Source organism: Schistocerca nitens, chromosome 6 (genome assembly GCF_023898315.1).
Source record: "Schistocerca nitens isolate TAMUIC-IGC-003100 chromosome 6, iqSchNite1.1, whole genome shotgun sequence".
NCBI classification, from domain to species: Eukaryota; Metazoa; Arthropoda; class Insecta; order Orthoptera; family Acrididae; genus Schistocerca; species Schistocerca nitens.
Genome location: NC_064619.1, coordinates 668,067,738 through 668,091,741, shown reverse-complemented (window position 1 = coordinate 668,091,741; position 24,004 = coordinate 668,067,738).

Genomic DNA, 24,004 nt, shown 5'->3' with positions numbered 1-24,004 from the left:
CAACGGCACACTCGAGGAGCTCCCGGCAGGAGTACTGTGAAAGTCTTAAGGTCAACAAATAATGGCGTATCGCTTCTGGTGAACTGGCCAGAGTAAGCTTGTAGATGCGACTGTGGTAAAATGGGGAGCAAGTGGCAGGAGTAACTATGACTCTCTTAGGGTTGCCAGATAACTCGTCAAAAGGCGAATTACATCGGCAAACCCGAGGAGCTCCCGGAAGGAGTACTGTGAAAGTCTTAAGATCAACAAATAATGGCGTATCGCTTCTGGTGAACTAGCCAGAGTAAGCTTGTAGATGCGACTGTGGTAAAACGAGGAGCAAGTGGCAGGAGTAACTATGACTCTCTTAAGGTAGCCAAATGCCTCGTCAACAGGCGAATTCCAACGGCAAACTCGAGGAGCTCCCAGCAGGAGTACTGTGAAAGTCTTAAGGTCAACAAATAATGGCGTATCGCTTCTGGTGAACTAGCCAGAGTAAGCTTGTAGATGTGACTGTGGTAAAATGGGGAGCAAGTGGCAGGAGTAACTATGACTCTCTTAGGGTTGCCAAATGACTCGTCAAAAGGCGAATTACATCGGCAAACCCGAGGAGCTCCCGGAAGGAGTACTGTGAAAGTCTTAAGGTCAACAAATAATGGCGTATCGCTCTGGTGAACTGGCCAGAGTAAGCTTGTAGATGCGACTGTGGTAAAACGAGGAGCAAGTGGCAGGAGTAACTATGACTCTCTTAAGGTAGCCAAATGCCTCGTCAACAGGCGAATTCCAACGGCACACTCGAGGAGCTCCCGGCAGGAGTACTGTGAAAGTCTTAAGGTCAACAAATAATGGCGTATCGCTTCTGGTGAACTAGCCAGAGTAAGCTTGTAGATGCGACTGTGGTAAAACGAGGAGCAAGTGGCAGGAGTAACTATGACTCTCTTAAGGTAGCCAAATGCCTCGTCAACAGGCGAATTCCAACGGCAAACTCGAGGAGCTCCCAGCAGGAGTACTGTGAAAGTCTTAAGGTCAACAAATAATGGCGTATCGCTTCTGGTGAACTAGCCAGAGTAAGCTTGTAGATGTGACTGTGGTAAAATGGGGAGCAAGTGGCAGGAGTAACTATGACTCTCTTAGGGTTGCCAAATGACTCGTCAAAAGGCGAATTACATCGGCAAACCCGAGGAGCTCCCGGAAGGAGTACTGTGAAAGTCTTAAGGTCAACAAATAATGGCGTATCGCTCTGGTGAACTGGCCAGAGTAAGCTTGTAGATGCGACTGTGGTAAAACGAGGAGCAAGTGGCAGGAGTAACTATGACTCTCTTAAGGTAGCCAAATGCCTCGTCAACAGGCGAATTCCAACGGCACACTCGAGGAGCTCCCGGCAGGAGTACTGTGAAAGTCTTAAGGTCAACAAATAATGGCGTATCGCTTCTGGTGAACTGGCCAGAGTAAGCTTGTAGATGCGACTGTGGTAAAATGGGGAGCAAGTGGCAGGAGTAACTATGACTCTCTTAGGGTTGCCAGATAACTCGTCAAAAGGCGAATTACATCGGCAAACCCGAGGAGCTCCCGGAAGGAGTACTGTGAAAGTCTTAAGATCAACAAATAATGGCGTATCGCTTCTGGTGAACTAGCCAGAGTAAGCTTGTAGATGCGACTGTGGTAAAACGAGGAGCAAGTGGCAGGAGTAACTATGACTCTCTTAAGGTAGCCAAATGCCTCGTCAACAGGCGAATTCCAACGGCAAACTCGAGGAGCTCCCAGCAGGAGTACTGTGAAAGTCTTAAGGTCAACAAATAATGGCGTATCGCTTCTGGTGAACTAGCCAGAGTAAGCTTGTAGATGTGACTGTGGTAAAATGGGGAGCAAGTGGCAGGAGTAACTATGACTCTCTTAGGGTTGCCAAATGACTCGTCAAAAGGCGAATTACATCGGCAAACCCGAGGAGCTCCCGGAAGGAGTACTGTGAAAGTCTTAAGGTCAACAAATAATGGCGTATCGCTCTGGTGAACTGGCCAGAGTAAGCTTGTAGATGCGACTGTGGTAAAACGAGGAGCAAGTGGCAGGAGTAACTATGACTCTCTTAAGGTAGCCAAATGCCTCGTCAACAGGCGAATTCCAACGGCACACTCGAGGAGCTCCCGGCAGGAGTACTGTGAAAGTCTTAAGGTCAACAAATAATGGCGTATCGCTTCTGGTGAACTGGCCAGAGTAAGCTTGTAGATGCGACTGTGGTAAAATGGGGAGCAAGTGGCAGGAGTAACTATGACTCTCTTAGGGTTGCCAAATAACTCGTCAAAAGGCGAATTACATCGGCAAACCCGAGGAGCTCCCGGAAGGAGTACTGTGAAAGTCTTAATATCAACAAATAATGGCGTATCGCTTCTGGTGAACTAGCCAGAGTAAGCTTGTAGATGCGACTGTGGTAAAACGAGGAGCAAGTGGCAGGAGTAACTATGACTCTCTTAAGGTAGCCAAATGCCTCGTCAACAGGCGAATTCCAACGGCAAACTCGAGGAGCTCCCAGCAGGAGTACTGTGAAAGTCTTAAGGTCAACAAATAATGGCGTATCGCTTCTGGTGAACTAGCCAGAGTAAGATTGTAGATGTGACTGTGGTAAAATGGGGAGCAAGTGGCAGGAGTAACTATGACTCTCTTAAGGTAGCCAAATGCCTCGTCAACAGGAGAATTCCAACGGCAAACTCGAGGAGCTCCCGGCAGGAGTACTGTGAAAGTCTTAAGGACAACAAATAATGGCGTATCGCTTCTGGTGAACTGGCCAGAGTAAGCTTGTAGATGCGACTGTGGTAAAACGAGGAGCAAGTGGCAGGAGTAACTATGACTCTCTTAAGGTAGCCAAATGCCTCGTCAACAGGCGAATTCCAACGGCAAACTCGAGGAGCTCCCAGCAGGAGTACTGTGAAAGTCTTAAGGTCAACAAATAATGGCGTATCGCTTCTGGTGAACTAGCCAGAGTAAGCTTGTAGATGTGACTTTGGTAAAATGGGGAGCAAGTGGCAGGAGTAACTATGACTCTCTTAAGGTAGCCAAATGCCTCGTCAACAGGAGAATTCCAACGGCAAACCCGAGGAGCTCCCGGAAGGAGTACTGTGAAAGTCTTAAGGTCAACAAATAATGGCGTATCGCTCTGGTGAACTAGCCAGAGTAAGCTTGTAGATGCGACTGTGGTAAAACGAGGAGCAAGTGGCAGGAGTAACTATGACTCTCTTAGGGTTGCCAAATAACTCGTCAAAAGGCGAATTACATCGGCAAACCCGAGGAGCTCCCGGAAGGAGTACTGTGAAAGTCTTAAGATCAACAAATAATGGCGTATCGCTTCTGGTGAACTAGCCAGAGTAAGCTTGTAGATGCGACTGTGGTAAAACGAGGAGCAAGTGGCAGGAGTAACTATGACTCTCTTAAGGTAGCCAAATGCCTCGTCAACAGGCGAATTCCAACGGCAAACTCGAGGAGCTCCCAGCAGGAGTACTGTGAAAGTCTTAAGGTCAACAAATAATGGCGTATCGCTTCTGGTGAACTAGCCAGAGTAAGCTTGTAGATGTGACTGTGGTAAAATGGGGAGCAAGTGGCAGGAGTAACTATGACTCTCTTAGGGTTGCCAAATGACTCGTCAAAAGGCGAATTACATCGGCAAACCCGAGGAGCTCCCGGAAGGAGTACTGTGAAAGTCTTAAGGTCAACAAATAATGGCGTATCGCTCTGGTGAACTGGCCAGAGTAAGCTTGTAGATGCGACTGTGGTAAAACGAGGAGCAAGTGGCAGGAGTAACTATGACTCTCTTAAGGTAGCCAAATGCCTCGTCAACAGGCGAATTCCAACGGCACACTCGAGGAGCTCCCGGCAGGAGTACTGTGAAAGTCTTAAGGACAACAAATAATGGCGTATCGCTTCTGGTGAACTGGCCAGAGTAAGCTTGTAGATGCGACTGTGGTAAAACGAGGAGCAAGTGGCAGGAGTAACTATGACTCTCTTAAGGTAGCCAAATGCCTCGTCAACAGGCGAATTCCAACGGCAAACTCGAGGAGCTCCCAGCAGGAGTACTGTGAAAGTCTTAAGGTCAACAAATAATGGCGTATCGCTTCTGGTGAACTAGCCAGAGTAAGCTTGTAGATGTGACTGTGGTAAAATGGGGAGCAAGTGGCAGGAGTAACTATGACTCTCTTAAGGTAGCCAAATGCCTCGTCAACAGGAGAATTCCAACGGCAAACCCGAGGAGCTCCCGGAAGGAGTACTGTGAAAGTCTTAAGGTCAACAAATAATGGCGTATCGCTCTGGTGAACTAGCCAGAGTAAGCTTGTAGATGCGACTGTGGTAAAACGAGGAGCAAGTGGCAGGAGTAACTATGACTCTCTTAAGGTAGCCAAATGCCTCGTCAACAGGCGAATTCCAACGGCAAACTCGAGGAGCTCCCGGAAGGAGTACTGTGAAAGCCTTAAGGTCAACAAATAATGGCGTATCGCTTCTGGTGAACTAGCCAGAGTAAGCTTGTAGATGTGACTGTGGTAAAATGGGGAGCAAGTGGCAGGAGTAACTATGACTCTCTTAGGGTTGCCAAATGACTCGTCAAAATGCGAATTACATCGGCAAACCCGAGGAGCTCCCGGCAGGAGTACTGTGAAAGTCTTAAGGTCAACAAATAATGGCGTATCGCTCTGGTGAACTGGCCAGAGTAAGCTTGTAGATGCGACTGTGGTAAAACGAGGAGCAAGTGGCAGGAGTAACTATGACTCTCTTAGGGTTGCCAAATGACTCGTCAAAAGGCGAATTACATCGGCAAACCCGAGGAGCTCCCGGCAGGAGTACTGTGAAAGTCTTAAGGTCAACAAATAATGGCGTATCGCTCTGGTGAACTGGCCAGAGTAAGCTTGTAGATGCGACTGTGGTAAAACGAGGAGCAAGTGGCAGGAGTAACTATGACTCTCTTAAGGTAGCCAAATGCCTCGTCAACAGGCGAATTCCAACGGCACACTCGAGGAGCTCCCGGCAGGAGTACTGTGAAAGTCTTAAGGTCAACAAATAATGGCGTATCGCTTCTGGTGAACTGGCCAGAGTAAGCTTGTAGATGCGACTGTGGTAAAATGGGGAGCAAGTGGCAGGAGTAACTATGACTCTCTTAGGGTTGCCAAATAACTCGTCAAAAGGCGAATTACATCGGCAAACCCGAGGAGCTCCCGGAAGGAGTACTGTGAAAGTCTTAAGATCAACAAATAATGGCGTATCGCTTCTGGTGAACTAGCCAGAGTAAGCTTGTAGATGCGACTGTGGTAAAACGAGGAGCAAGTGGCAGGAGTAACTATGACTCTCTTAAGGTAGCCAAATGCCTCGTCAACAGGCGAATTCCAACGGCAAACTCGAGGAGCTCCCAGCAGGAGTACTGTGAAAGTCTTAAGGTCAACAAATAATGGCGTATCGCTTCTGGTGAACTAGCCAGAGTAAGCTTGTAGATGTGACTGTGGTAAAATGGGGAGCAAGTGGCAGGAGTAACTATGACTCTCTTAGGGTTGCCAAATGACTCGTCAAAAGGCGAATTACATCGGCAAACCCGAGGAGCTCCCGGAAGGAGTACTGTGAAAGTCTTAAGGTCAACAAATAATGGCGTATCGCTCTGGTGAACTGGCCAGAGTAAGCTTGTAGATGCGACTGTGGTAAAACGAGGAGCAAGTGGCAGGAGTAACTATGACTCTCTTAAGGTAGCCAAATGCCTCGTCAACAGGCGAATTCCAACGGCACACTCGAGGAGCTCCCGGCAGGAGTACTGTGAAAGTCTTAAGGTCAACAAATAATGGCGTATCGCTTCTGGTGAACTGGCCAGAGTAAGCTTGTAGATGCGACTGTGGTAAAATGGGGAGCAAGTGGCAGGAGTAACTATGACTCTCTTAGGGTTGCCAAATAACTCGTCAAAAGGCGAATTACATCGGCAAACCCGAGGAGCTCCCGGAAGGAGTACTGTGAAAGTCTTAAGATCAACAAATAATGGCGTATCGCTTCTGGTGAACTAGCCAGAGTAAGCTTGTAGATGCGACTGTGGTAAAACGAGGAGCAAGTGGCAGGAGTAACTATGACTCTCTTAAGGTAGCCAAATGCCTCGCCAACAGGCGAATTCCAACGGCAAACTCGAGGAGCTCCCAGCAGGAGTACTGTGAAAGTCTTAAGGTCAACAAATAATGGCGTATCGCTTCTGGTGAACTAGCCAGAGTAAGCTTGTAGATGTGACTGTGGTAAAATGGGGAGCAAGTGGCAGGAGTAACTATGACTCTCTTAGGGTTGCCAAATGACTCGTCAAAAGGCGAATTACATCGGCAAACCCGAGGAGCTCCCGGAAGGAGTACTGTGAAAGTCTTAAGGTCAACAAATAATGGCGTATCGCTCTGGTGAACTGGCCAGAGTAAGCTTGTAGATGCGACTGTGGTAAAACGAGGAGCAAGTGGCAGGAGTAACTATGACTCTCTTAAGGTAGCCAAATGCCTCGTCAACAGGCGAATTCCAACGGCACACTCGAGGAGCTCCCGGCAGGAGTACTGTGAAAGTCTTAAGGTCAACAAATAATGGCGTATCGCTTCTGGTGAACTGGCCAGAGTAAGCTTGTAGATGCGACTGTGGTAAAATGGGGAGCAAGTGGCAGGAGTAACTATGACTCTCTTAGGGTTGCCAAATAACTCGTCAAAAGGCGAATTACATCGGCAAACCCGAGGAGCTCCCGGAAGGAGTACTGTGAAAGTCTTAATATCAACAAATAATGGCGTATCGCTTCTGGTGAACTAGCCAGAGTAAGCTTGTAGATGCGACTGTGGTAAAACGAGGAGCAAGTGGCAGGAGTAACTATGACTCTCTTAAGGTAGCCAAATGCCTCGTCAACAGGCGAATTCCAACGGCAAACTCGAGGAGCTCCCAGCAGGAGTACTGTGAAAGTCTTAAGGTCAACAAATAATGGCGTATCGCTTCTGGTGAACTAGCCAGAGTAAGCTTGTACATGTGACTGTGGTAAAATGGGGAGCAAGTGGCAGGAGTAACTATGACTCTCTTAAGGTAGCCAAATGCCTCGTCAACAGGCGAATTCCAACGGCAAACTCGAGGAGCTCCCAGCAGGAGAACTGTGAAAGTCTTAAGATCAACAAATAATGGCGTATCGCTTCTGGTGAACTAGCCAGAGTAAGCTTGTAGATGTGACTGTGGTAAAATGGGGAGCAAGTGGCAGGAGTAACTATGACTCTCTTAGGGTTGCCAAATGACTCGTCAAAAGGCGAATTACATCGGCAAACCCGAGGAGCTCCCGGAAGGAGTACTGTGAAAGTCTTAAGGTCAACAAATAATGGCGTATCGCTCTGGTGAACTGGCCAGAGTAAGCTTGTAGATGCGACTGTGGTAAAACGAGGAGCAAGTGGCAGGAGTAACTATGACTCTCTTAAGGTAGCCAAATGCCTCGTCAACAGGCGAATTCCAACGGCACACTCGAGGAGCTCCCGGCAGGAGTACTGTGAAAGTCTTAAGGTCAACAAATAATGGCGTATCGCTTCTGGTGAACTGGCCAGAGTAAGCTTGTAGATGCGACTGTGGTAAAATGGGGCGCAAGTGGCAGGAGTAACTATGACTCTCTTAGGGTTGCCAAATAACTCGTCAAAAGGCGAATTACATCGGCAAACCCGAGGAGCTCCCGGAAGGAGTACTGTGAAAGTCTTAATATCAACAAATAATGGCGTATCGCTTCTGGTGAACTAGCCAGAGTAAGCTTCTAGATGCGACTGTGGTAAAACGAGGAGCAAGTGGCAGGAGTAACTATGACTCTCTTAAGGTAGCCAAATGCCTCGTCAACAGGCGAATTCCAACGGCAAACTCGAGGAGCTCCCAGCAGGAGTACTGTGAAAGTCTTAAGGTCAACAAATAATGGCGTATCGCTTCTGGTGAACTAGCCAGAGTAAGCTTGTAGATGTGACTGTGGTAAAATGGGGAGCAAGTGGCAGGAGTAACTATGACTCTCTTAAGGTAGCCAAATGCCTCGTCAACAGGAGAATTCCAACGGCAAACTCGAGGAGCTCCCGGCAGGAGTACTGTGAAAGTCTTAAGGACAACAAATAATGGCGTATCGCTTCTGGTGAACTGGCCAGAGTAAGCTTGTAGATGCGACTGTGGTAAAACGAGGAGCAAGTGGCAGGAGTAACTATGACTCTCTTAAGGTAGCCAAATGCCTCGTCAACAGGCGAATTCCAACGGCAAACTCGAGGAGCTCCCAGCAGGAGTACTGTGAAAGTCTTAAGGTCAACAAATAATGGCGTATCGCTTCTGGTGAACTAGCCAGAGTAAGCTTGTAGATGTGACTGTGGTAAAATGGGGAGCAAGTGGCAGGAGTAACTATGACTCTCTTAAGGTAGCCAAATGCCTCGTCAACAGGAGAATTCCAACGGCAAACCCGAGGAGCTCCCGGAAGGAGTACTGTGAAAGTCTTAAGGTCAACAAATAATGGCGTATCGCTCTGGTGAACTAGCCAGAGTAAGCTTGTAGATGCGACTGTGGTAAAACGAGGAGCAAGTGGCAGGAGTAACTATGACTCTCTTAAGGTAGCCAAATGCCTCGTCAACAGGCGAATTCCAACGGCAAACTCGAGGAGCTCCCGGAAGGAGTACTGTGAAAGCCTTAAGGTCAACAAATAATGGCGTATCGCTTCTGGTGAACTAGCCAGAGTAAGCTTGTAGATGTGACTGTGGTAAAATGGGGAGCAAGTGGCAGGAGTAACTATGACTCTCTTAGGGTTGCCAAATGACTCGTCAAAAGGCGAATTACATCGGCAAACCCGAGGAGCTCCCGGCAGGAGTACTGTGAAAGTCTTAAGGTCAACAAATAATGGCGTATCGCTCTGGTGAACTGGCCAGAGTAAGCTTGTAGATGCGACTGTGGTAAAACGAGGAGCAAGTGGCAGGAGTAACTATGACTCTCTTAAGGTAGCCAAATGCCTCGTCAACAGGCGAATTCCAACGGCACACTCGAGGAGCTCCCGGCAGGAGTACTGTGAAAGTCTTAAGGACAACAAATAATGGCGTATCGCTTCTGGTGAACTGGCCAGAGTAAGCTTGTAGATGCGACTGTGGTAAAACGAGGAGCAAGTGGCAGGAGTAACTATGACTCTCTTAAGGTAGCCAAATGCCTCGTCAACAGGCGAATTCCAACGGCAAACTCGAGGAGCTCCCAGCAGGAGTACTGTGAAAGTCTTAAGGTCAACAAATAATGGCGTATCGCTTCTGGTGAACTAGCCAGAGTAAGCTTGTAGATGTGACTGTGGTAAAATGGGGAGCAAGTGGCAGGAGTAACTATGACTCTCTTAAGGTAGCCAAATGCCTCGTCAACAGGAGAATTCCAACGGCAAACCCGAGGAGCTCCCGGAAGGAGTACTGTGAAAGTCTTAAGGTCAACAAATAATGGCGTATCGCTCTGGTGAACTAGCCAGAGTAAGCTTGTAGATGCGACTGTGGTAAAACGAGGAGCAAGTGGCAGGAGTAACTATGACTCTCTTAAGGTAGCCAAATGCCTCGTCAACAGGCGAATTCCAACGGCAAACTCGAGGAGCTCCCGGAAGGAGTACTGTGAAAGCCTTAAGGTCAACAAATAATGGCGTATCGCTTCTGGTGAACTAGCCAGAGTAAGCTTGTAGATGTGACTGTGGTAAAATGGGGAGCAAGTGGCAGGAGTAACTATGACTCTCTTAGGGTTGCCAAATGACTCGTCAAAAGGCGAATTACATCGGCAAACCCGAGGAGCTCCCGGCAGGAGTACTGTGAAAGTCTTAAGGTCAACAAATAATGGCGTATCGCTCTGGTGAACTGGCCAGAGTAAGCTTGTAGATGCGACTGTGGTAAAACGAGGAGCAAGTGGCAGGAGTAACTATGACTCTCTTAGGGTTGCCAAATGACTCGTCAAAAGGCGAATTACATCGGCAAACCCGAGGAGTTCCCGGCAGGAGTACTGTGAAAGTCTTAAGGTCAACAAATAATGGCGTATCGCTCTGGTGAACTGGCCAGAGTAAGCTTGTAGATGCGACTGTGGTAAAACGAGGAGCAAGTGGCAGGAGTAACTATGACTCTCTTAAGGTAGCCAAATGCCTCGTCAACAGGCGAATTCCAACGGCACACTCGAGGAGCTCCCGGCAGGAGTACTGTGAAAGTCTTAAGGTCAACAAATAATGGCGTATCGCTTCTGGTGAACTGGCCAGAGTAAGCTTGTAGATGCGACTGTGGTAAAATGGGGAGCAAGTGGCAGGAGTAACTATGACTCTCTTAGGGTTGCCAAATAACTCGTCAAAAGGCGAATTACATCGGCAAACCCGAGGAGCTCCCGGAAGGAGTACTGTGAAAGTCTTAAGATCAACAAATAATGGCGTATCGCTTCTGGTGAACTAGCCAGAGTAAGCTTGTAGATGCGACTGTGGTAAAACGAGGAGCAAGTGGCAGGAGTAACTATGACTCTCTTAAGGTAGCCAAATGCCTCGTCAACAGGCGAATTCCAACGGCAAACTCGAGGAGCTCCCAGCAGGAGTACTGTGAAAGTCTTAAGGTCAACAAATAATGGCGTATCGCTTCTGGTGAACTAGCCAGAGTAAGCTTGTAGATGTGACTGTGGTAAAATGGGGAGCAAGTGGCAGGAGTAACTATGACTCTCTTAGGGTTGCCAAATGACTCGTCAAAAGGCGAATTACATCGGCAAACCCGAGGAGCTCCCGGAAGGAGTACTGTGAAAGTCTTAAGGTCAACAAATAATGGCGTATCGCTCTGGTGAACTGGCCAGAGTAAGCTTGTAGATGCGACTGTGGTAAAACGAGGAGCAAGTGGCAGGAGTAACTATGACTCTCTTAAGGTAGCCAAATGCCTCGTCAACAGGCGAATTCCAACGGCACACTCGAGGAGCTCCCGGCAGGAGTACTGTGAAAGTCTTAAGGTCAACAAATAATGGCGTATCGCTTCTGGTGAACTGGCCAGAGTAAGCTTGTAGATGCGACTGTGGTAAAATGGGGAGCAAGTGGCAGGAGTAACTATGACTCTCTTAGGGTTGCCAAATAACTCGTCAAAAGGCGAATTACATCGGCAAACCCGAGGAGCTCCCGGAAGGAGTACTGTGAAAGTCTTAAGATCAACAAATAATGGCGTATCGCTTCTGGTGAACTAGCCAGAGTAAGCTTGTAGATGCGACTGTGGTAAAACGAGGAGCAAGTGGCAGGAGTAACTATGACTCTCTTAAGGTAGCCAAATGCCTCGCCAACAGGCGAATTCCAACGGCAAACTCGAGGAGCTCCCAGCAGGAGTACTGTGAAAGTCTTAAGGTCAACAAATAATGGCGTATCGCTTCTGGTGAACTAGCCAGAGTAAGCTTGTAGATGTGACTGTGGTAAAATGGGGAGCAAGTGGCAGGAGTAACTATGACTCTCTTAGGGTTGCCAAATGACTCGTCAAAAGGCGAATTACATCGGCAAACCCGAGGAGCTCCCGGAAGGAGTACTGTGAAAGTCTTAAGGTCAACAAATAATGGCGTATCGCTCTGGTGAACTGGCCAGAGTAAGCTTGTAGATGCGACTGTGGTAAAACGAGGAGCAAGTGGCAGGAGTAACTATGACTCTCTTAAGGTAGCCAAATGCCTCGTCAACAGGCGAATTCCAACGGCACACTCGAGGAGCTCCCGGCAGGAGTACTGTGAAAGTCTTAAGGTCAACAAATAATGGCGTATCGCTTCTGGTGAACTGGCCAGAGTAAGCTTGTAGATGCGACTGTGGTAAAATGGGGAGCAAGTGGCAGGAGTAACTATGACTCTCTTAGGGTTGCCAAATAACTCGTCAAAAGGCGAATTACATCGGCAAACCCGAGGAGCTCCCGGAAGGAGTACTGTGAAAGTCTTAATATCAACAAATAATGGCGTATCGCTTCTGGTGAACTAGCCAGAGTAAGCTTGTAGATGCGACTGTGGTAAAACGAGGAGCAAGTGGCAGGAGTAACTATGACTCTCTTAAGGTAGCCAAATGCCTCGTCAACAGGCGAATTCCAACGGCAAACTCGAGGAGCTCCCAGCAGGAGTACTGTGAAAGTCTTAAGGTCAACAAATAATGGCGTATCGCTTCTGGTGAACTAGCCAGAGTAAGCTTGTACATGTGACTGTGGTAAAATGGGGAGCAAGTGGCAGGAGTAACTATGACTCTCTTAAGGTAGCCAAATGCCTCGTCAACAGGCGAATTCCAACGGCAAACTCGAGGAGCTCCCAGCAGGAGAACTGTGAAAGTCTTAAGATCAACAAATAATGGCGTATCGCTTCTGGTGAACTAGCCAGAGTAAGCTTGTAGATGTGACTGTGGTAAAATGGGGAGCAAGTGGCAGGAGTAACTATGACTCTCTTAGGGTTGCCAAATGACTCGTCAAAAGGCGAATTACATCGGCAAACCCGAGGAGCTCCCGGAAGGAGTACTGTGAAAGTCTTAAGGTCAACAAATAATGGCGTATCGCTCTGGTGAACTGGCCAGAGTAAGCTTGTAGATGCGACTGTGGTAAAACGAGGAGCAAGTGGCAGGAGTAACTATGACTCTCTTAAGGTAGCCAAATGCCTCGTCAACAGGCGAATTCCAACGGCACACTCGAGGAGCTCCCGGCAGGAGTACTGTGAAAGTCTTAAGGTCAACAAATAATGGCGTATCGCTTCTGGTGAACTGGCCAGAGTAAGCTTGTAGATGCGACTGTGGTAAAATGGGGCGCAAGTGGCAGGAGTAACTATGACTCTCTTAGGGTTGCCAAATAACTCGTCAAAAGGCGAATTACATCGGCAAACCCGAGGAGCTCCCGGAAGGAGTACTGTGAAAGTCTTAATATCAACAAATAATGGCGTATCGCTTCTGGTGAACTAGCCAGAGTAAGCTTCTAGATGCGACTGTGGTAAAACGAGGAGCAAGTGGCAGGAGTAACTATGACTCTCTTAAGGTAGCCAAATGCCTCGTCAACAGGCGAATTCCAACGGCAAACTCGAGGAGCTCCCAGCAGGAGTACTGTGAAAGTCTTAAGGTCAACAAATAATGGCGTATCGCTTCTGGTGAACTAGCCAGAGTAAGCTTGTAGATGTGACTGTGGTAAAATGGGGAGCAAGTGGCAGGAGTAACTATGACTCTCTTAAGGTAGCCAAATGCCTCGTCAACAGGAGAATTCCAACGGCAAACTCGAGGAGCTCCCGGCAGGAGTACTGTGAAAGTCTTAAGGACAACAAATAATGGCGTATCGCTTCTGGTGAACTGGCCAGAGTAAGCTTGTAGATGCGACTGTGGTAAAACGAGGAGCAAGTGGCAGGAGTAACTATGACTCTCTTAAGGTAGCCAAATGCCTCGTCAACAGGCGAATTCCAACGGCAAACTCGAGGAGCTCCCAGCAGGAGTACTGTGAAAGTCTTAAGGTCAACAAATAATGGCGTATCGCTTCTGGTGAACTAGCCAGAGTAAGCTTGTAGATGTGACTGTGGTAAAATGGGGAGCAAGTGGCAGGAGTAACTATGACTCTCTTAAGGTAGCCAAATGCCTCGTCAACAGGAGAATTCCAACGGCAAACCCGAGGAGCTCCCGGAAGGAGTACTGTGAAAGTCTTAAGGTCAACAAATAATGGCGTATCGCTCTGGTGAACTAGCCAGAGTAAGCTTGTAGATGCGACTGTGGTAAAACGAGGAGCAAGTGGCAGGAGTAACTATGACTCTCTTAAGGTAGCCAAATGCCTCGTCAACAGGCGAATTCCAACGGCAAACTCGAGGAGCTCCCGGAAGGAGTACTGTGAAAGCCTTAAGGTCAACAAATAATGGCGTATCGCTTCTGGTGAACTAGCCAGAGTAAGCTTGTAGATGTGACTGTGGTAAAATGGGGAGCAAGTGGCAGGAGTAACTATGACTCTCTTAGGGTTGCCAAATGACTCGTCAAAAGGCGAATTACATCGGCAAACCCGAGGAGCTCCCGGCAGGAGTACTGTGAAAGTCTTAAGGTCAACAAATAATGGCGTATCGCTCTGGTGAACTGGCCAGAGTAAGCTTGTAGATGCGACTGTGGTAAAACGAGGAGCAAGTGGCAGGAGTAACTATGACTCTCTTAAGGTAGCCAAATGCCTCGTCAACAGGCGAATTCCAACGGCACACTCGAGGAGCTCCCGGCAGGAGTACTGTGAAAGTCTTAAGGTCAACAAATAATGGCGTATCGCTTCTGGTGAACTGGCCAGAGTAAGCTTGTAGATGCGACTGTGGTAAAATGGGGAGCAAGTGGCAGGAGTAACTATGACTCTCTTAGGGTTGCCAAATAACTCGTCAAAAGGCGAATTACATCGGCAAACCCGAGGAGCTCCCGGAAGGAGTACTGTGAAAGTCTTAATATCAACAAATAATGGCGTATCGCTTCTGGTGAACTAGCCAGAGTAAGCTTCTAGATGCGACTGTGGTAAAACGAGGAGCAAGTGGCAGGAGTAACTATGACTCTCTTAAGGTAGCCAAATGCCTCGTCAACAGGCGAATTCCAACGGCAAACTCGAGGAGCTCCCAGCAGGAGTACTGTGAAAGTCTTAAGGTCAACAAATAATGGCGTATCGCTTCTGGTGAACTAGCCAGAGTAAGCTTGTAGATGTGACTGTGGTAAAATGGGGAGCAAGTGGCAGGAGTAACTATGACTCTCTTAAGGTAGCCAAATGCCTCGTCAACAGGAGAATTCCAACGGCAAACTCGAGGAGCTCCCGGCAGGAGTACTGTGAAAGTCTTAAGGACAACAAATAATGGCGTATCGCTTCTGGTGAACTGGCCAGAGTAAGCTTGTAGATGCGACTGTGGTAAAACGAGGAGCAAGTGGCAGGAGTAACTATGACTCTCTTAAGGTAGCCAAATGCCTCGTCAACAGGCGAATTCCAACGGCAAACTCGAGGAGCTCCCAGCAGGAGTACTGTGAAAGTCTTAAGGTCAACAAATAATGGCGTATCGCTTCTGGTGAACTAGCCAGAGTAAGCTTGTAGATGTGACTGTGGTAAAATGGGGAGCAAGTGGCAGGAGTAACTATGACTCTCTTAAGGTAGCCAAATGCCTCGTCAACAGGAGAATTCCAACGGCAAACCCGAGGAGCTCCCGGAAGGAGTACTGTGAAAGTCTTAAGGTCAACAAATAATGGCGTATCGCTCTGGTGAACTAGCCAGAGTAAGCTTGTAGATGCGACTGTGGTAAAACGAGGAGCAAGTGGCAGGAGTAACTATGACTCTCTTAAGGTAGCCAAATGCCTCGTCAACAGGCGAATTCCAACGGCAAACTCGAGGAGCTCCCGGAAGGAGTACTGTGAAAGCCTTAAGGTCAACAAATAATGGCGTATCGCTTCTGGTGAACTAGCCAGAGTAAGCTTGTAGATGTGACTGTGGTAAAATGGGGAGCAAGTGGCAGGAGTAACTATGACTCTCTTAGGGTTGCCAAATGACTCGTCAAAAGGCGAATTACATCGGCAAACCCGAGGAGCTCCCGGCAGGAGTACTGTGAAAGTCTTAAGGTCAACAAATAATGGCGTATCGCTCTGGTGAACTGGCCAGAGTAAGCTTGTAGATGCGACTGTGGTAAAACGAGGAGCAAGTGGCAGGAGTAACTATGACTCTCTTAAGGTAGCCAAATGCCTCGTCAACAGGCGAATTCCAACGGCACACTCCAGGAGCTCCCGGCAGGAGTACTGTGAAAGTCTTAAGGTCAACAAATAATGGCGTATCGCTTCTGGTGAACTGGCAAGAGTAAGCTTGTAGATGCGACTGTGGTAAAATGGGGAGCAAGTGGCAGGAGTAACTATGACTCTCTTAGGGTTGCCAAATAACTCGTCAAAAGGCGAATTACATCGGCAAACCCGAGGAGCTCCCGGAAGGAGTACTGTGAAAGTCTTAAGATCAACAAATAATGGCGTATCGCTTCTGGTGAACTAGCCAGAGTAAGCTTGTAGATGCGACTGTGGTAAAACGAGGAGCAAGTGGCAGGAGTAACTATGACTCTCTTAAGGTAGCCAAATGCCTCGTCAACAGGCGAATTCCAACGGCAAACTCGAGGAGCTCCCAGCAGGAGTACTGTGAAAGTCTTAAGGTCAACAAATAATGGCGTATCGCTTCTGGTGAACTAGCCAGAGTAAGCTTGTAGATGTGACTGTGGTAAAATGGGGAGCAAGTGGCAGGAGTAACTATGACTCTCTTAGGGTTGCCAAATGACTCGTCAAAAGGCGAATTACATCGGCAAACCCGAGGAGCTCCCGGAAGGAGTACTGTGAAAGTCTTAAGGTCAACAAATAATGGCGTATCGCTCTGGTGAACTGGCCAGAGTAAGCTTGTAGATGCGACTGTGGTAAAACGAGGAGCAAGTGGCAGGAGTAACTATGACTCTCTTAAGGTAGCCAAATGCCTCGTCAACAGGCGAATTCCAACGGCACACTCGAGGAACTCCCGGCAGGAGTACTGTGAAAGTCTTAAGGTCAACAAATAATGGCGTATCGCTTCTGGTGAACTGGCCAGAGTAAGCTTGTAGATGCGACTGTGGTAAAATGGGGAGCAAGTGGCAGGAGTAACTATGACTCTCTTAGGGTTGCCAAATAACTCGTCAAAAGGCGAATTACATCGGCAAACCCGAGGAGCTCCCGGAAGGAGTACTGTGAAAGTCTTAAGATCAACAAATAATGGCGTATCGCTTCTGGTGAACTAGCCAGAGTAAGCTTGTAGATGCGACTGTGGTAAAACGAGGAGCAAGTGGCAGGAGTAACTATGACTCTCTTAAGGTAGCCAAATGCCTCGTCAACAGGCGAATTCCAACGGCAAACTCGAGGAGCTCCCAGCAGGAGTACTGTGAAAGTCTTAAGGTCAACAAATAATGGCGTATCGCTTCTGGTGAACTAGCCAGAGTAAGCTTGTAGATGTGACTGTGGTAAAATGGGGAGCAAGTGGCAGGAGTAACTATGACTCTCTTAGGGTTGCCAAATGACTCGTCAAAAGGCGAATTACATCGGCAAACCCGAGGAGCTCCCGGAAGGAGTACTGTGAAAGTCTTAAGGTCAACAAATAATGGCGTATCGCTCTGGTGAACTGGCCAGAGTAAGCTTGTAGATGCGACTGTGGTAAAACGAGGAGCAAGTGGCAGGAGTAACTATGACTCTCTTAAGGTAGCCAAATGCCTCGTCAACAGGCGAATTCCAACGGCACACTCGAGGAGCTCCCGGCAGGAGTACTGTGAAAGTCTTAAGGTCAACAAATAATGGCGTATCGCTTCTGGTGAACTGGCCAGAGTAAGCTTGTAGATGCGACTGTGGTAAAATGGGGAGCAAGTGGCAGGAGTAACTATGACTCTCTTAGGGTTGCCAAATAACTCGTCAAAAGGCGAATTACATCGGCAAACCCGAGGAGCTCCCGGAAGGAGTACTGTGAAAGTCTTAAGATCAACAAATAATGGCGTATCGCTTCTGGTGAACTAGCCAGAGTAAGCTTGTAGATGCGACTGTGGTAAAACGAGGAGCAAGTGGCAGGAGTAACTATGACTCTCTTAAGGTAGCCAAATGCCTCGTCAACAGGCGAATTCCAACGGCAAACTCGAGGAGCTCCCAGCAGGAGTACTGTGAAAGTCTTAAGGTCAACAAATAATGGCGTATCGCTTCTGGTGAACTAGCCAGAGTAAGCTTGTAGATGTGACTGTGGTAAAATGGGGAGCAAGTGGCAGGAGTAACTATGACTCTCTTAAGGTAGCCAAATGCCTCGTCAACAGGAGAATTCCAACGGCAAACCCGAGGAGCTCCCGGCAGGAGTACTGTGAAAGTCTTAAGGACAACAAATAATGGCGTATCGCTTCTGGTGAACTGGCCAGAGTAAGCTTGTAGATGCGACTGTGGTAAAACGAGGAGCAAGTGGCAGGAGTAACTATGACTCTCTTAGGGTTGCCAAATAACTCGTCAAAAGGCGAATTACATCGGCAAACCCGAGGAGCTCCCGGAAGGAGTACTGTGAAAGTCTTAAGATCAACAAATAATGGCGTATCGCTTCTGGTGAACTAGCCAGAGTAAGCTTGTAGATGTGACTGTGGTAAAATGGGGAGCAAGTGGCAGGAGTAACTATGACTCTCTTAGGGTTGCCAAATGACTCGTCAAAAGGCGAATTACATCGGCAAACCCGAGGAGCTCCCGGAAGGAGTACTGTGAAAGTCTTAAGGTCAACAAATAATGGCGTATCGCTCTGGTGAACTGGCCAGAGTAAGCTTGTAGATGCGACTGTGGTAAAACGAGGAGCAAGTGGCAGGAGTAACTATGACTGTCTTAAGGTAGCCAAATGCCTCGTCAACAGGCGAATTCCAACGGCAAACTCGAGGAGCTCCCGGAAGGAGTACTGTGAAAGCCTTAAGGTCAACAAATAATGGCGTATCGCTTCTGGTGAACTAGCCAGAGTAAGCTTGTAGATGTGACTGTGGTAAAATGGGGAGCAAGTGGCAGGAGTAACTATGACTCTCTTAGGGTTGAAAAATGACTCGTCAAAAGGCGAATTACATCGGCAAACCCTAGGAGCTCCCGGAAGGAGTACTGTGAAAGTCTTAAGGTCAACAAATAATGGCGTATCGCTCTGGTGAACTGGCCAGAGTAAGCTTGTAGATGCGACTGTGGTAAAACGAGGAGCAAGTGGCAGGAGTAACTATGACTCTCTTAAGGTAGCCAAATGCCTCGTCAACAGGCGAATTCCAACGGCACACTCGAGGAGCTCCCGGCAGGAGTACTGTGAAAGTCTTAAGGTCAACAAATAATGGCGTATCGCTTCTGGTGAACTGGCCAGAGTAAGCTTGTAGATGCGACTGTGGTAAAATGGGGAGCAAGTGGCAGGAGTAACTATGACTCTCTTAGGGTTGCCAAATAACTCGTCAAAAGGCGAATTACATCGGCAAACCCGAGGAGCTCCCGGAAGGAGTACTGTGAAAGTCTTAAGATCAACAAATAATGGCGTATCGCTTCTGGTGAACTAGCCAGAGTAAGCTTGTAGATGCGACTGTGGTAAAACGAGGAGCAAGTGGCAGGAGTAACTATGACTCTCTTAAGGTAGCCAAATGCCTCGTCAACAGGCGAATTCCAACGGCAAACTCGAGGAGCTCCCAGCAGGAGTACTGTGAAAGTCTTAAGGTCAACAAATAATGGCGTATCGCTTCTGGTGAACTAGCCAGAGTAAGCTTGTAGATGTGACTGTGGTAAAATGGGGAGCAAGTGGCAGGAGTAACTATGACTCTCTTAGGGTTGCCAAATGACTCGTCAAAAGGCGAATTACATCGGCAAACCCGAGGAGCTCCCGGAAGGAGTACTGTGAAAGTCTTAAGGTCAACAAATAATGGCGTATCGCTCTGGTGAACTGGCCAGAGTAAGCTTGTAGATGCGACTGTGGTAAAACGAGGAGCAAGTGGCAGGAGTAACTATGACTCTCTTAAGGTAGCCAAATGCCTCGTCAACAGGCGAATTCCAACGGCACACTCGAGGAGCTCCCGGCAGGAGTACTGTGAAAGTCTTAAGGTCAACAAATAATGGCGTATCGCTTCTGGTGAACTGGCCAGAGTAAGCTTGTAGATGCGACTGTGGTAAAATGGGGAGCAAGTGGCAGGAGTAACTATGACTCTCTTAGGGTTGCCAAATAACTCGTCAAAAGGCGAATTACATCGGCAAACCCGAGGAGCTCCCGGAAGGAGTACTGTGAAAGTCTTAAGATCAACAAATAATGGCGTATCGCTTCTGGTGAACTAGCCAGAGTAAGCTTGTAGATGCGACTGTGGTAAAACGAGGAGCAAGTGGCAGGAGTAACTATGACTCTCTTAAGGTAGCCAAATGCCTCGTCAACAGGCGAATTCCAACGGCAAACTCGAGGAGCTCCCAGCAGGAGTACTGTGAAAGTCTTAAGGTCAACAAATAATGGCGTATCGCTTCTGGTGAACTAGCCAGAGTAAGCTTGTAGATGTGACTGTGGTAAAATGGGGAGCAAGTGGCAGGAGTAACTATGACTCTCTTAAGGTAGCCAAATGCCTCGTCAACAGGAGAATTCCAACGGCAAACCCGAGGAGCTCCCGGCAGGAGTACTGTGAAAGTCTTAAGGACAACAAATAATGGCGTATCGCTTCTGGTGAACTGGCCAGAGTAAGCTTGTAGATGCGACTGTGGTAAAACGAGGAGCAAGTGGCAGGAGTAACTATGACTCTCTTAGGGTTGCCAAATAACTCGTCAAAAGGCGAATTACATCGGCAAACCCGAGGAGCTCCCGGAAGGAGTACTGTGAAAGTCTTAAGATCAACAAATAATGGCGTATCGCTTCTGGTGAACTAGCCAGAGTAAGCTTGTAGATGTGACTGTGGTAAAATGGGGAGCAAGTGGCAGGAGTAACTATGACTCTCTTAGGGTTGCCAAATGACTCGTCAAAAGGCGAATTACATCGGCAAACCCGAGGAGCTCCCGGAAGGAGTACTGTGAAAGTCTTAAGGTCAACAAATAATGGCGTATCGCTCTGGTGAACTGGCCAGAGTAAGCTTGTAGATGCGACTGTGGTAAAACGAGGAGCAAGTGGCAGGAGTAACTATGACTGTCTTAAGGTAGCCAAATGCCTCGTCAACAGGCGAATTCCAACGGCAAACTCGAGGAGCTCCCGGAAGGAGTACTGTGAAAGCCTTAAGGTCAACAAATAATGGCGTATCGCTTCTGGTGAACTAGCCAGAGTAAGCTTGTAGATGTGACTGTGGTAAAATGGGGAGCAAGTGGCAGGAGTAACTATGACTCTCTTAGGGTTGAAAAATGACTCGTCAAAAGGCGAATTACATCGGCAAACCCTAGGAGCTCCCGGAAGGAGTACTGTGAAAGTCTTAAGGTCAACAAATAATGGCGTATCGCTCTGGTGAACTGGCCAGAGTAAGCTTGTAGATGCGACTGTGGTAAAACGAGGAGCAAGTGGCAGGAGTAACTATGACTCTCTTAAGGTAGCCAAATGCCTCGTCAACAGGCGAATTCCAACGGCACACTCGAGGAGCTCCCGGCAGGAGTACTGTGAAAGTCTTAAGGTCAACAAATAATGGCGTATCGCTTCTGGTGAACTGGCCAGAGTAAGCTTGTAGATGCGACTGTGGTAAAATGGGGAGCAAGTGGCAGGAGTAACTATGACTCTCTTAGGGTTGCCAAATAACTCGTCAAAAGGCGAATTACATCGGCAAACCCGAGGAGCTCCCGGAAGGAGTACTGTGAAAGTCTTAAGGTCAACAAATAATGGCGTATCGCTCTGGTGAACTGGCCAGAGTAAGCTTGTAGATGCGACTGTGGTAAAACGAGGAGCAAGTGGCAGGAGTAACTATGACTCTCTTAAGGTAGCCAAATGCCTCGTCAACAGGCGAATTCCAACGGCACACTCGAGGAGCTCCCGGCAGGAGTACTGTGAAAGTCTTAAGGTCAACAGATAATGGCGTATCGCTCTGGTGAACTGGCCAGAGTAAGCTTGTAGATGCGACTGTGGTAAAATGGGGAGTGTTGTGTCGATTCCCTAAGGTCTCGACACAATGAGTGGCTAGGTGCACGCGAAACTAACGCAGACGGGCGTAAATTCTGAAACAGGAGACTGGATGAAAACTATAAAGAAAAGAAGAGAGATTTTAATATACTTAACTTTAATGTAGTCTTGTTCTTGTTGAAATACATCTCTTGCATAGTAGTAAGCAATTAGCAATGATACACATGGCGCCTTGCTAGGTAGTAGCGATGGACTAGCTGAAGGCTATTTAACCTGTCTCTCGGCAAATGAGAGGAATACTTGGTAGGTCTAGTCGCAAGCTATGTCGTCCGTACAACTGGGGCGAGGTCAAGTCCGTGTCTTGTGACCTGCCATGTGGTGGCGCTAGGTTTGCGATTACATAGTGGCGACACGCGGGTCCGACATGTACTACAGGACCGCGGCCGATTTAAGTTACCACCTAGCAAGTGTGGTGTCTAGCGGTGACACCACATTCCTCCCCCGCAAATCGGCGAACGGTCGTGAGATAAGGCTTCCGCCCGCCGTGGGGAGGACCCCATGTTGACGTATGCGATGAGGTGGGGAGCCTAACAACAGGCGAGGCTGTGCCACCCGCACCCGGCCATTCGGTCCGAGGGGAGCTAGGAAACGCCTGCAAACCTAGTCCAGGGTGCACGTCAACATGAGGTGTTTGCGCACGGAATGATATAAGAGGAGCCGCGGGGTCGACCTCCATGTGGTCGGAGCACCCGACGGGCGAAGACGACATCTGGTCCGGAGCGGGCAAGAGGTCCATGGCGGAGGACGGCTGGTCACGGGAAGCAAGCGGCGGCGCGTGACCCAGAGAGGCGCGTGGCGGCTGCAGCGAAGCGTCCGCTGCTGGCGGCGCCGGCGGCGGCTGCGGCGGCGCGACGCCATGAGGCAAAATGGAAGGCATCGTCGGTAACACCTGGGGATGAGGCGAGCCAGTAGATGGGTCCCCAAGGCGCTGACCGGACGGCTCCGTCGCTGAAAGCAGACGGGGAGCGGCAGAACCCAGGCGACGACAGAGGCGCAGCTGATTGAGATGCCGACGCACCTCACCAGAGGCCCCCAAAACCAAATACATCGCGCGGCCGAGGCAGCGAAGAATGCGCCCTGCGAGCCAACGCTGTGAACCGCGATAGTTGCGATAATAGACAACGTCGCCAGGAGCAAAAGCAGGAGTCTGCCGCTGCACAGGAACCTGATGTGGCGGATGCAACAAAGACATCAGAGTTCGATGAGGACGACCATGGAGCAATTCAGCCGGCGAGCGACCATCGCGGGGCTGAGAGCGATATGAGGACAAAAAGAGCAACAAAGCGTCCTCCCGAGAATGCGACTCTTTCAACTTCAACATCTGCGACTTGAAAGTCCGGACCAATCGTTCAGCGGCACCGTTTGACTGAGGCGAAAACGGCGCGGATGTCAGATGGTGAATACCAGTGGCCGTGCAGAATGACTGAAATTCTGCGGACAGGAATTGTGGGCCATTGTCGGAAACAATAGTCTGCGGAAGACCCTCAATGCAAAAGATAGCAGACAAGGCTTGGATTGTGGCAGAAGACGTCGTGGAAGACATCCGGACAACAAAAGGAAAATTACTGAAAGCATCGACCACAACCAACCATCGAGCATTCCAGAATGGACCAGCAAAATCGATGTGCAAGCGTTGCCAAGGGGAAGTGGCTTTCGGCCATGCAAAGAATTTCCGCGGCGGTGCGGATTGTTGTTCGGCACACGCCACGCAAGAGGAGCACATATTCGTAATCGCAGCATCGATTCCGAACCAAGTACAGTGCTGTCGAGCAAGTTGTTTCGTTCGCACTATACCCCAATGTCCTTGGTGAAGAAGCTTTAAGACAGAGGACTGTAACGAACGTGGGACTACGACCCGGGATTGATCATTATCGGAACGCAACAACAAAACACCACGTCGGACAAAAAGTCTCTCCTTGTGAGCAAAAAAACGGCGAACCAAAGGATCCTCGATCCGTGACGTTGACAAGGGCCATTGCGTAGCAACAAAACGCAAAACAGTAGCAAGGACAGGGTCAGCAGCTGTGGCTGTAGCGACACGACGAAAATCAATCGGAAACGATGCGACCACGTCATCGGCTTCCGAATCAATGAACACGCAAGCAAGTTCGGAAGAATCGAATGCTTTATCCTCAGCAACAGGCAAACGGGACAACGCATCAGCGTTTCCGTGCTTAGCAGTGGACCGATACAAGATATCGTAGCGGTACTGCGAGAGAAAAAGAGACCAGCGAATGAATTTCTGCGCTGTACGTGGAGGTACAGGCTTGTTCGGATGAAAAAGCGATGTCAAAGGCTTGTGGTCCGTGATGATGGTAAAGTGACGACCATACAAGAAGTCATGGAACTTGGTAACACCAAACACGAGAGCTAAAGCTTCGTTCTCTATTTGTGAATAATTTCTTTGCGCAGATGAGAGCAATTTGGACGCAAAGGCAATAGGGCGATCATGCGAGCCATCCTTGTGCGCAAGC